Raw genomic sequence first — 14,480 nt, 5'->3', positions numbered from 1 at the left:
TTCATCTGACAAGAGCAATGATATCCCTCATTCCACAAACTCTTCTGAATCTGGCTTGTATTTCTGGAAGCTCCTGTTCAATGCATCAGTTTTTGAATTATCTTCAGCAAACTTTTACAAGCGTGTGATATAAATGATATTATTCTATAATTTCCATGTTTGTTGGCTCACTTTTTTTGGGAATGGGCACAAATATGGATCTCTTTAAGTCGGTTTGCCAGATAGCTGTCTTCCAAATGTCTTGGCATGGATGAGTGAGTACTTCTAGTTTTTGCATCAGTTTGTTGAAACATTTGAATTGGTATTTTATGAAATCTTGGAGTCTTGTTTACCCCAATGTCTTCAGTGCACATTAGACGTCTCTCTTCCATACCACTGGTTCTTGATCACATGCTACCTCCTTAATTGTTGGACATAGGCCAATTATTTTGGTATAGTGAGTCTGTGTATTTCTTCCATCTTCTTTCGATAGTTCTTGCATCGTTCAGTATTTTGCCCATGTAGTTGTTGTTAGCGTCAGTTCCCACTCATAGTAACCCCATGCACAGCGGAGGGAAATACTGCCCAGCTGCGCACCATCCCCACCATTGTTGTTATGTTTGAACGCATTGTTGCAACCACTGCGTCAACAGAATCCTTCACTATTGAAGCTCGAGGCTTGAATTTTTCACTTAGTCCTTTTACCTTGAGAAACGCTAAGTGTGCTTTTCTGTTTTGATTTTCTAACACCAGGTCTTTGAATGTTCACGATAATACTTTACTTTGTTTTCTTGAGCTGCCCTTTGAAGCCTGCTGTTTAGGTCTTTTACTTTATTTCCTCCACTTGCTTTAGCTATTCTACTTTTGAAACCAATCTTCAGAATCTCTTCTAATATCCACTTTGGTCTTTTCTTTCCAGCCGTCCTAATGACCTTTCACTTTCTTCATGTATGCTCCTCTTGCTGTCATCCCACAGAACAGTAGAGTTAAAGGTGACAAGTAAGTTCTTTGGATGGACTCTAAATTCAGGTATATTATACTCAAGGTCATATTTTGGCTCTTGAATTGGAGCTTATCTTCAGCTTAAATCAATATGAGCAATTGACGGTCTGGTCTATAGTTGGCTCCTGGCCTTGCTTTGCCTGATGATATTGGATTCCCCCATTGTCTCCTTCCAAATGATGTAGTCAATTTGATTTCTGTGTATTCCAGCGAGTGAGCTCTATGTGTATGTTGTTGTTAGGCTCCATCGAATCAGTTCCAATTCATAGTTGCCCTATGCACACTAGGGCAGAACAGTGCCCAGTCCTGGGCCATCCTCACGAGTGGGGATGAACCCACTTTATATGAACCCATTGTTGCAGCCACTGTGTCAATTCATCTTGTTGAGGGTCTATCGTTCACCTCCCCCTTTCACTATTTTACCAAGCACGATGTCCTTCTCCAGGGACTGGTCTCCTGATAACATGTCTAAAGTATGTGAAATGAAGTCTCCCCATCCATGCTTCTAAGGAGTGTTCCAGCTGTACGTCTTCCAAGATAGATCTGTTTGTTCTTCTGGCATTCTACTTTCAATATTCTTTGCCAGCACCATAATTCAAATGCATCAATTCTTTTTTAGTCTTCCTTATTCAGTGTCCAACTTTCACGTGTGCATGTGAAGTGACTAACAATATCCTGGCTTGGGTCAGGCACCCCTCAGTCCTCAAAGTAACATCCTTGGTGTCAACACCTTAAAGTGGTCTTGTTCAGCAGATTTACTCAATGCGATATAGTATTTGGTTTCTTGACTGCTGCTTCCACTTACATTGCTTGTGGATCTAAGCAAGACAGATCCCTGACAACTTCAATCTTTCCCCCCCCCATTTATCATGTTGTTACCTATTGGTCTAGTTGTGAGGATTTTGGTTTTCTTTACATTAAGTTGTAGTCCATACCGAAGGCTGCAGTCTTTGATCTTCATCAACAAGTGCTCCAAGTCTTCCTTAACTTTCAGCAAGCAAGCTTGTGTCATCTGCATATCACCAGTTATTAATAAACCTTCCTCCAATCCTGATACCTCTTTCTTCTTCATATAATTTAGCTTCTCTGATTATTTGTTCAGCATACAGATTGAATAAATTCAATGAAAAGATATACCATATATACTCGAATATAAGCTGACCCAAATATCACCTGATTTTACCACAAAACTGTATTAAAAATATGCTGCAAAACTCAGCTTATACATGAGTATATATGGTAATCCTGAAACACACATTTCCATATTTTAAACATTGCAGTAATATGTTCTTCTGTTTGCATAACTGCCTCTTGATCCCTCTACAAGTTCTCCACGAGAACAATGAATTGTTCTAGAATTCTCATTCTTCTCAAGACTATCCATCGTTAGTTATGATCCAGAGTCAAATGCCTTTACAAATAAAACACAAATAAACATATTTCTGGTAGTCTCTGCTTTCAGCTAAGATCATGATGCTATCCCTTGTTCCATATCCTCTTCTGAATCTGGCCTGAACATCTGTCACCCCCTGTTGATACACTGTTGCAATCGTTTATGGATGACCTTCAGCAAAATTTTACTTGCATGTGAAATTGCTCTATAATTTCCACATTCTGTTGTGTCACCTTTCTTTGGAATGAGCACAAATATGGATCTCTTCCAGTCAGTTGGCCAAGTATCTGTTGTGTTAGGCAGGATTCTCTAGAGAAACAAAATCAGGACACTTATAATTATATGTATATAAAAGGATAGGTTTATATAGTGAGAAGGAATATAACAGCTAATTAGTCCACACAGCGGTACAGAAGGCTCAGTTCAATTCAATATCATAGAACAGTTAATATACTGAAGGTCCTTCAACTCATTTGTGCTGCTGGTACAAGGCCAAGACAACAGACAGGCTTGGGCAGCAGCAGGAGGAAGATGAGAAGTTGAGGTGTAGCAGAGGCCAGGAGCGCAGGAGTGTAGTGAAGAGGTCAAAGGGAACCTCACGAAGCGTGGCAAATACTTTATAAGATAGGCATGGGAAGCAAGCTTGGGGAGAAAGTAATGGAACCAATGGTCCCTGAGGGACTAGGAGAAGGAGGTGGGTGAAGGGAGCAGTGTTCAAACAATGCCACCGACAGGGGAACAACTAGGGAATTAAAACAAACAACAAGGAGGACATAGAGATCCTGAGGGTGTTGGAGCAACAGCAATCTAGCTGAGAGGAAGTACTAAGAGGTGGAAGTAGGGTGAGTGGGATGGTGGGGCAGGAAGTGGGATGGTGGGGCAGGAGGAAGGTAAAAGGAAACAGAGGCAAGAACTAGGAAGCAAAGCTATGGATAGAGTTATAAGCATAGGTGTGTACATGTGTAAATACATTAGTTTATAAAAATAGAGGAATTTATCTAGGTGCATATGCTTATATGGCAATACAGTGGGGTAGTGGATGGCCTTCGGGCCTCTGCTCATGCCCTCCCTCAATACAAGAACACTTTGTTCTAACAACCTGGCATTCTGTGATGATCACTCTCCTGGCACAATAGCTGAAGACAAAATGGGTGCACAAGCAAATGTGGTGAAGAATACTGATGGTGCCCAGCTATCAAAAGACACAGCATCTGGAGTCTTAAAGGCTTGAAGTTAAAGGAGTGGCCATCTAGCAGAGAAGCAACAAGCTGACATGGAAGAAGCACTCCAGCCTATGAGATCATGACGTGTCGCCAGGACTGGGTAACAGGCATCAGAAGACTCCAAACAAACAAACAAACAAACAAACAAACAAACAAGTATATTGTTGAGAAAGAGGGGGGTCAGGGAAGAGACCCAAAGCCCATCTGTTAACAATGGTATATCCCCTCAAGGAGCGGTTACAGGGAAAGTATGAGTCAATCAGGGTGCAGTAAAGCACTGATGAAATGCACAACACTCCTCTGGTTCCTTGAGGCTTCATCACCCCCACTATCATGACCCCAGTACTGCTTTTCACTGTGGACTAGACTGGAACATGTGTACAGGTACAGCTAAGAGATAAGAGCCCATGACACATGGAATCCAGGAACAGGAATGGGAGTATTGATACCAGAAGAGTAAGGGGAAAGTGGGGAGAGAAGGAGAGGAAGGGGGAACCAATTGTGATAATCAACACATAACCACCACCATTCCCCTTTCAGGGGGGTGAACAACAGAAACCTCGGGGGAAGGGAGACAGCAGTTGGTGTAAGATATAAAAATAATAATAATTTATAATTTATCAAGGGGTCATGAGGATAGAGGTGGGGAGGGGAAAAAAGAGGAGCGGATACCAAGGGCTCACTAGAAAGTAAATGTCTAGGAAATAATGATGGCAACATATGTATAAATGTGTTATAAGAGCTCTCAGAGCCCCCAATCAAATGATCTTCAAATAAAAAAAAAGAAGCATGGCAAAGCAGGTCTTGATGGAACCTCAAGCTCTAGCGATGCTCGCATGGCAAGGCAACAGGATCCATGGGTTGACTCGGCCCACAGTAGTGCAGCACACAGTTGAGGCTAAGGACTAGCTCAGAGAGTAGAGTGCTGGTCCGATCACCCGGGAAAAGGAAATGGGGGCTGGCCTTGGAAAGTCATTTATCTCATCCAATCAAGCTGGGACCTGATTCAACTCTGCCCATATGTTCCTACGGAAGTGTAGTTGGCACAGTAAACCTAACTATCACAGCTGTCTTCCCTATTCCCCGCTATAGATGAATGAGTGCTCCCAGTGTTTCATCAGCTTGTTGAAACATTTCGTTTTCGAGACATCATTACCATTTTATGTTAGAGAATCTTATCAATCATCCGTCTGGGACATAAGGTAATTCTCCTGATGGCGTCATTAATTTAGCCAATGGTATGGAATTTAAAACACTGTTGAGAAATTGTGAACCGCAACACATGATTTGTACATTGATTGGTACATATTAAACACTAAGTGACTGGACAATATTTACACAAACAATGAGGGTTGGTGATCAAACTTTCAATAATATTCATTCACAATTTCAAAACCACACCTATCAGATTAATATATGCCATAATAAAGCAAGGAGGGCATTAAAATAGTAAGTATATGGGCTGTCTAGGGCCACCATTCATTGGGTGCCCTCAAAGCAAGATTGGTCTATACACTTCTGAGGATGGTATTTTTATCTCTCTAGCCTTTTCCCCAAATAATTCTGTACTCTGACTTAGACCACAACAAACCAACCATTTTGGCATTCTCAAGGGACACATATTGCATTTCCTTGAGTGTGGGGAACAAAAAGAAGTCTGGAGGGGCAAAATCAAGTCTGTTAGGTGGATGAGGTAAGGTTTCCCAATGAAATGCTCGAAAAAATGAGTGAGCATGTACATAGTTGTGATAAAAAACAATTCCTTGGCCTTTATCTACTGTGTTTGGCTAGTTTCTCTAGAGAAGCAAAACTAGATAGTGGTTCAAAACCCCCCTCTTCCCCCAAGCAACTCAGAGGGAGAAAGCTGAGATCATCTGTTTCTATAAATCTTGATAGCCTTAGCAACCCTAGGGAGTCATTGTACTCTTTGCTGTAGAGGGACTACCAGTCGGAGTCCAGCCAGAGGCAGTGGGTCTTGTTTTGTTTTTATTAACTTCACAAGCCACCATCATCTCGTGTCTGCATTTATGGAAATAAACATAACTGATGTCCCTAACTTGCTCCACACAACAGGCCAAGTGGTTCTGTTTTTAAAAAAAAAATCAATTTATTGGGGCTCATACAATTCATTACAATACATAGATCAATTGTGTAAAGCACATCTATACATTTTTTGCCCTCATTATTCCCAAAATTCGCTTTCCTCTTGGGTTCCCGGAATCAGCTCATTTTCCTTTTTCCCCTCCCCCTCCCTTCCTCCTCCCCCCTCCCCCATGCACCCTTGATAATTTATAAATCCGTTTTTTTTTAAACATAATTCAGATTCTGAAATTTCTGTGCTCCAACTCTGCCCACCCCCCTGGCATTCTATCACATTCAGAGTACAATAATCCAAGGTCATTACCTTAGTGAAGAAGACTGTCCAGTCTCGACTCAACCACTTATCTGACCTCATTTTCTACCGCTCCCTCCATTTTTGTTGTTGCTGTTTTTCAAACAGACTAATTGCTTTTCTGCCTTAGAGACTTTGCAACTGTGTTTCTTTCTTTCACATCAATCTATGAAGCATTATGCACAGAAGAACAGACATTTATAACATTAATAGCTCTCCAGTGTATACCACTGAATCTGTGAGATACGTTGCAGATGGTATGTAAAGTGCTATGTCATTTTCTGTTATATAATATATATGAATACATACATGTATATTTTCTTACTCAAAAACCAGAATTTTACAGGGGAACCCGTTTAAAAATAACAGCAACAACCTTAAAACTCTTCTTCCAATCTGGGCACTTCCTTTACTCCTGACAATCTCCAGAGAGTTCCCCTGGAGAGGAATGGGATGAGAAGCAATAAGTTTATGATAAGGAATTCCAGTGGTACAATGGTTAACGAGCTCAAGTGCTACCAGAAAGGTTTTCTGCTTCAAATACACTGTATACCTCTTGGGAGAAGAGGCCTGGCAATCGGGTGCTGTAAGATTGTAGTCTAGGAAACCCTGTGGGGGCAGCTCTACTCTGATTTACAGAGTCATTATGAGTCCATATTGACTAGAAGGTACACACAGGTCTGTGACAATGTTAAAAAGCTAGTGTGTGGGCTTCAGTCTAAGCTGATGGTTTTTATCCACTAGGGGGTGAACTAGGCTTCAGCTACTGGAGCAACTGAAATGGTAGGTTCTAGTAGAAAAGACAATCATTCTCAATTTCCATTAATATTTTTAATTTAAATAAAAAAAAATCTTAAGATGAGAAGCTACTCCATTGACTTAGGAATTGTTCAAGTATGATGAGCCACCTTCTTCTATGAGACTAGGGGGCGAAAAGAAGAGATAAGGAAAGTAGGAGCAAAAAAATAAATAAATAAATAAAAGGAAAACTGATGAATAAATAAAAAGAAAATGAGGGATGAAACGGGAAGCATTTTGTTTGAACTTTGAAACGGAGCCCCCTCTTATGCTCACAAAACAACATCAGCTGTGGGCGTGCAGGGCGCACGGGGAAAGGATTGGGCAGGAGGAGAGAGGAAGTGAGAAGGAGGCCAAGGTGCACATTGTCTATACTCATTTCTCCTTTTACATATGAGTATGCTACACTGATGGTGACTGTTTGCTTTAGATGCATAAAACTCTTCTGATTTCATTTAGCTTCAAATAAAAGGGGTTAGGACAATGAAAACACCATGAAAGAGTATTCATTTGTCAGATTTTCCTTATGCTTTCTCAAGTAATTTGTCAGGTTACGTACCATAAATCTGTGATAAAATGATTCACTTACCCGCTAATCCTTCCAAGAGTTATTTACCCAGATGAGCCTCAAACTTTTCTGTGTAATCTTCTCCCTTTCCTCGCTCTCTATCCTAGCTTTCTAACTTCCCGACCTCACACAGCTATGAGAAAAAGACCCTCAAACCCCTTATGTTAGGAGCGTTCTTCCTGGTGCTTCAGCCTCCCTGCTGCTCCAGCATGACCCCCCGCCCACCCACCCATCTGAGAGAGACTGCACATCCAGCTGGGCCTGAACCATCGTTGGTGAAGTTTCCTGTAAAGAAGTTGAAAACCAAAGCTCAGGTGTGATTGGTGCTTAGTGAGAATGGTGGAACTCATTGAGTGGAAGAGCAGAATTTATTCTGAACCCGAGACGTAACATCTCCAGTGTAGGGGTGGGGACCCACCAGTCTCTGGGCAGGAAGTCATGAAGAGGCAACTCGGAGTTTTCTTGGGGATTCTATGGATCCAAGTTTGCTGTGAGTTGGGGGCATCCCAGATGGGGTGAGGGAGCGGGAGAGTGGGGAGAGCTTATATAAAGCTCCTGGCCTGTCCTATATCCTCATATTTCTTAAGTGTTTTTTTAAAATCAGTTCGGAGGTCTAAATGATTCCTCAGTGACATCATCTGTGTTTTCTTTCCAAGCAGGGGTGAGGGGGATGAAGGTGGAGCAGAGTCCTTCATCCCTAAGCCTCCAGGCGGGAGCCAGCTCTACGCTGAGGTGCAATTACTCTGCTACTGTGAGCAGTGTACAGTGGTTCAGACAGAAGCCCGGTGGAGGACTCATCCGACTCTTCTTCATCGTTTCAGACACGAAACAGAATGGAAGGTTAAAGTCCACTATTAATCCCAAGGAACTCTATAGCACTCTGCACATCACGGCCTCTCGGCTGGAAGACTCAGCCACCTACCTCTGCGCAGCAGAGACACAGTGCTCCCAGGTCGCCTGCAGCCTGCACAGGAACTGCAGCTGGTCTGCAGCCACAGTCTCAGCCACTGAAGGGCCATGCATTCAGTCTGCAGCAATTACATAGCTTTCAGTTTACTTATTCATGTTGTGTGTGTGGGGGTGTCCTTTAATTCTCACTATAATTCGAATTATATAATGATAACATGAGATTCTCAGAGGACATAAATGCAATGACAATATTCAAATCCATGTTCAGAGAGTGGACATTTCCAACCCAGGGTCAAAGCTCAGGGCCTCAAAGAGTAGACACTAACTGCTGCTACAGACAAAGCAAAGATGTCACTTTGAGGATTAAGGTGCACCTGACCCTAACCATGGTGCTTTCCTTGTTGGGTTGGGGTGGGGTGGGGTGGGGAGAGGGTTATAAAAGGCAGGCTCTGTTTATTCAGTCACACCAGTTGCCTGATTCAGTGTGACTCAAGTCCACAAATGAATAAGTTCTCTGTCACTGCATCTGAGCCCCATGGTGTGCTCAGAGTGGCTGGATCCATTCCCACGTTGACAACTTGCTCACTGAGGGCAACCTATGACTTCCTAAGATTGGCCAGGTAGGTCACGGGCAACCGGGCATTGATGTTGCTGTTGAGCGTAGTCTCAAAGTCAAGGATCATTCCTTGGGTACTTGGCTAACCAGATTCATCAAGAACCTGCCCACAGTATTGTCAGTGGACACCTTTCCACACAGTCCACAGTCATCCCCTGTATACTGTGATGCTGTGTTTATGGCGTCCTGTGTGCGGGCTGATGCCCCTGCATGTCACTTGAGAGCCCAATCACCTGGCTGGGGCTGAAACAGGTCAACTCCGATGCATTTGGTGTTATAATATGCATACCTCACGGTCAGAGCTGCAAACATAACCTTCACAGGCCACCCAGGGACAACCATGAAAGTGTGAACATAAGGCCTTGAGGCTCTTGTGGCCATGCTGGAGGCTGGAGTGGACAGTGAGGTGTAAGGAGTTGGGGATGTCGTGGCTGTAGGACTCACAGATTAGCACAGAGTGCCCGGTGATGCCATGGCCTGTAGCGTACCAGCCCAGGATGAGCTTATTCGGAGGGACTTTCTTGTGCAATTCATACATGTTCTTCAAATTCCATGTCCACAGCCTCCTCGTCTTCAGATTCATCGCGAGGCACTAAAAAGCAATCGATAACTTCCACCGAGTGCTTGTCGACAGTTCCCAGCAGGGTTCTGATAACTCGGGCAGAGCCCTTAATGCGTTGCATCTTTCATAGCTGTCGGTCCAGGAGGGAGGCTAAAATGACAGGGTCCAGCCGGACCACGTGGCTGCCAGGGAAGGGCCCTGGGAGCACAGGCCGGAGTCTGCGCTGGGGCTTGCGCTGAAGCTTCTTTTTCCTTTATCATGAATGTGCTTATTTGATAACGTGTGAAGATCTGCTTTCTCCCTGCTGGCGTTGTTCTTCTCTTTCAGAAGCAAGCTAGGTGTCATTTGCATAGCCTAGGCTGCTAATGAGTCATCCGCTAATCCTAATAAGGCATTCTTTTTAATTTTTTTTATCAAGTTAAGATTTTCAGATTCTTTTCTCCATGTACAGATTGAGTACGTATGTTGGAAGGGATACAACTCTGATGTCTATCTTTCCTGATTTAAAAACTCACAGAATCCCCTTGTTTTGTCTAAACCCCAGTCTCTGGGTTTATGTATAGATTCCACATGAGCACAACGAAGTATTCTGGAGTTTCCATTCTTGGCAATGCTGTCCATAATTTGTAATGATCCACACAGTCGATGTCTTTGCATAGTCAATAAAACACAGGCAAGCATTGTTCTGGTACACTCTGCTTTCAGCCAAAATCCATCTGACATCAACGACATCCTCATCCCATAGCCTTTTCTGAAAACATCTGAAATTTCTCCGAGTTTCTTGGTCATATATTGCTATAACCATTTACAAATTATCTTCAGCATAGTTTACTTTCATGATATATTAATCATATTGTTTAATAATTCATGCTTAACAAATGTATAATAAATTATGATTCTGTTGAATCACCTTTCTTCTGAAGGTGGAACTCTTGCAGTTGGATGGTTGCATAGCTGTCTTCCGAATGTCTTGGCATAGATGAGGCAGTGCTTCTAGTGTTGCTTTTGTTTGTTGAAACATCTCAATTGGTATTGTCAATTCCTGGAGCCTTGCTTTCACTGAAGGCATTGGCTTTTCTTTAGGACTACTGGCTTTTAGTCTCATAGTATCTCCTGAAATGTTTGAATGTTGATCAATTCATCTATGCACAGTGACTCTGGGTATTTCTTCTCTTGGTATAAACCACAAACAACAACAGCAACAGCAACAACAACAAACTCTCTGCCATTGAGTCAGTGCTAACTCATGGTGACCCCTGTAGGTTTCCTAGACTGTAACTGTTTATGGGAATAGAAGGCCCAGTCTTTGCCCTGAGGATCTGTTGTTTGTTTTGAACTGTTCACCATGCAGATCACAACTCAATGCATAACCACTATACCACCAAGGCTCCTTCTGGTATATCTTGTTTTAATTCATCATTCAACATATGGCTCACAGAATACCTCAATACTGCAACTTGATGCTTGACATTTTCTTCAGTTCTTTCAGCTTGAGAAATATTGAGTGTGTTTTTCTCTTTTGTTTTTAGAATTTCAGACCTTTTTACATTTCATTATAGTTCTTGATTTTGTGTCCTTGAACTGTCCTTTGAGATCTTTTGTTTAGTTTTATTAATACATATTTTTCCCTGTTTGCTTTAGCTGTTTTTTGTTCAAAAACAAGTTTCATAATCTCTCCTGACATTCCATTTTCTTTCTTTGTTTCTTTCTTTGTTTCTTTCTTTCCTTCTTTCTTTCTTATGTTTTTAAGGATCTTTTGCTTTCTCCACACATGATGTCTTTGATGCCATCCCAGAACTCAACTGGTCTTCAGTCATTAGTGGTTAATGTAGCAAATCTGTTCTTGAAATGGTCTGTAAATTCATGTGGGGTTTACTTCTGTCTTTTGGACTTGTTTCTATTTTGTTTATCTTCAAGCTGAACTTGCATATGAAAAATCAATGATTTGTTTTGCACTTGACCTTTGGTCTAATTCTGATACACAATATTGAACTTCTCTATCATTTCATTATAGATGAAGTACATTTGCTTCCCTTGTATTCTACTTGTTGAGGTCCACTGTTTATGCTGCCTAAAAAAGATATTTGCAACAAATAAGTCATTAATCTTACAAAATCATATCATGCAATATAATTCCCTCCCCTTGTTTTTGGTTTTACTATTTACAATCCTTGGATCACATGGCAGTCAGTTTGTGTTTTGTTTTTCCCAACCAAGAAGCTTGTTTTTCTGGACTATATCGGACAAAGTTCACTGCTATGTGTAAGGTTTTCACCAGCATTAAAAACAAAACAAAACAGGAATAGAAGAACTCCAGGTCCTTTTCCTTGTTGTTGCTATTGTTATGTGCTGCCAAGTTGGTTCCAACTCAGAGATCTTATGCACAACAGATGGTCTTGGGTCAGCCTCACAATTGTTCTTATGTTTGAGCCCAGTGTTACAGCTACTTATCAATCTATCTTGTAGAGTTTCTCTTTCTCCTCCTCCTCCTTCTTGCCAGCCCTCTACTTTACAAAGAATGATGTCCTTCTCCGGGGACTGGTCTCTCCTGACAACATATCCAAAGTATGTGAGATATAATCTTGCTATCCTTGCCTCTGAGTAGCATTCTGGCTGTACTTCTTCCAAAACATATATGTTTGTTCTTTTGACAGTCCATGGTACTTTTCAATATTCTTTGCCAGCACTGTAATTCAAATGCACTAATTCTTCCTCAACCTTCCTTAATTCAGTGCCCAACTTTCACATGCATATGAGGTGATTGAAGATACCCTGGTTTGGGTCTAAAGAGGTCCTGTGCAGCAGATTTTTATGATGTTACCTATTGGTCCAGCTGTGAGAACTTGGTCTTCTTTACATTGAGTTGTAATCAGGTTGAAGTTGCAATTCTTGACTTCATTAGTAAGTGTTTCAAATCCTCCTCACTTTCAATAAGCAAAATCTTGTGTCATCTGCATATCACAAATTATCAATAAGCTTTCCTTCAATCCTGATGCTGCATTCTTCCTAATATAACCCAGAATCTATGGTTATTTGCTCAGCAGACAGATTGTCTAAGTATGGTGAGAGGACAATCCAGACACACACACACCTGTCCTGATTTTAAACTATGCAGTATTTTCTTGTTCTGTTTGCACAACTCTCTCTTGATCCATGTATAAGTTCTGCACGAGCACAATGAAGTATTCTGGAATTCTCATTCTTCTCAAGGCTGTTTCTAGTTTCATATGGTTCACAAAGTCCAATGCCGTGGCATAGTCAATAAAACACAAGCAAACATCTTTATTCTCTGCTTTGAACCAAGATTCATCTAATATCAGTAATAATAGCCTTTGCTCCATGTCCTCTTCTGACTCCAGCCTAAACCACTGACAGCTCCCTGTCCATATACTGCTACAACTGTTGTTGGATGATTCTCAGCAAAATTCTACTTACGTGTGATAATAATGATATTGTTCTATAATTTGCGCATTCTGTTGTGGCATCTTTCTTTGGAATGGGTACAAATATGAATGTCTTTCCATCAGCTTGCCAAGTAGCTGCCTTTAAAATCTCCTGGCATAGATGGGCGAGCACTTGCAGGGTTTCATCAGCTTGTTGAAACATTTCGATTGGTAGTTCATCAATTCCTGGAGCCTTGGTTTTGATTAAAGCTATTCAGTGCAGCTTGTACTTCTTCCTTCGATACCATTAGTTTTTGATCGCATGCTATCTCTTGAAATGGTTGAATTTAACTAGTTCTTTTTGGTACAGTGACTGCATATTTTTTCTATACTTTTTAGATCTTATAAATATATCAATTCAAGATTGGATTTTTTTCTTGAGTTCATTCAGTTTAAGATATTCTGGGCATGTTCTTCCTTCTTGGTTTTCTAACATTAAGTCTTTGAACATTTCATTATAATAGTTTACTTTGTCTTCTCAAGAGGCCCTTTGACATTTTCTCCCATTTGCCTGAGCTACTCCATGATTAACAGCATGTTTTGGAGTCTCTTTTGACATCCACTTTGAGCCTTTCTTTCTTTCCTGTCCTTTTTTTTTTTTGGTGTTTGTCTATCTTCACACACACACACTTTATATATGTATATGCATATATGTAATTTTATTGGGAGCTCTTACATATATAACACTCCAGCCTCAAACTGATATTGAGCTTATCCCACAGATGCCGTCAATTTGATTTCTGTGCATGTCACATGTATTGCTATGCATTCCACCTTTTGTGTTGTTGAAAAAGGTATTTGTGATGGAGAAGTCTCTGGTCTCGCAAAATTCTATTATGCAAACTCCAGCTTTGTTCCTAGCACCAATGACTGTGCCTTCCACTTTGTTTTTAGCTTTTCCATTTCAATTGCCAATAATGATCAGTGCATTTGATTGCGTGTCTGATTTTGGTAAAATTACTCAGTTTGTTCGTTGGTAAATTTGGTGGTTGATACATAAATTTGAATTATAGTTGTATTGACTGGGTTTCCTTATATGCAGATAGACATTATCCCATCACAGACAGCACTGCATTTCAAAATAGGTCCTGAAATTTCCTTTTTGATGATGACTACAAAGCTATTGCTCCTGAATCTATCATTCCCATCATAGTCAGTAATACGATTTTCTGATTCAAATGGCCAATACTGGTCTATTTAGATTACTAACCTGTAGAATATTGATCTTTATGCTTTCCATTTCATTTTTAATGACTTGTAATTTTCCCATGTTCATACTTCACACATTCCAAGTTCCAATTATTAATTGATGCTTGTAGCTGTTCCTTTTCATTTTGATCCTTGCCCCATCAGCAAATGAAGGACCCGACCCAAAGGCTGTAGTCATGATGGTTGACTCTGTTTGAGAAGGCAGCTCTTCCTCAGTCATATTTTGAGTGCCTTCTGACCTGAGGGGCTCATCTTTTTTTAAAAATTAACTTCCTTTTATTTTAAAAATGAATCATTAAATCATTTTATTGGGGACTTGTACAACTGTTATCTCAATCCACACATACATCCATTGTGTCAAGCACTTTTGTATACTTGTTTCCCTC

At 41.0% G+C, this 14,480-nt stretch overlaps 1 pseudogene; it reads right to left on the bottom strand.

The window, feature by feature from the left end:
• Positions 1-8,743: 8,743 nt before the first annotated feature.
• LOC101649245 lies at positions 8,744-9,702 on the bottom strand (annotated as a pseudogene).
• Positions 9,703-14,480: the final 4,778 nt, after the last annotated feature.

The sequence above is a fragment of the Echinops telfairi genome, unplaced genomic scaffold (genome assembly GCF_000313985.2).
Source record: "Echinops telfairi isolate 266 unplaced genomic scaffold, ASM31398v2 ScPeMD7_18;HRSCAF=68, whole genome shotgun sequence".
Taxonomy (NCBI): Eukaryota; Metazoa; Chordata; class Mammalia; order Afrosoricida; family Tenrecidae; genus Echinops; species Echinops telfairi.
This window is presented reverse-complemented; position numbering and strand designations above follow the sequence as displayed.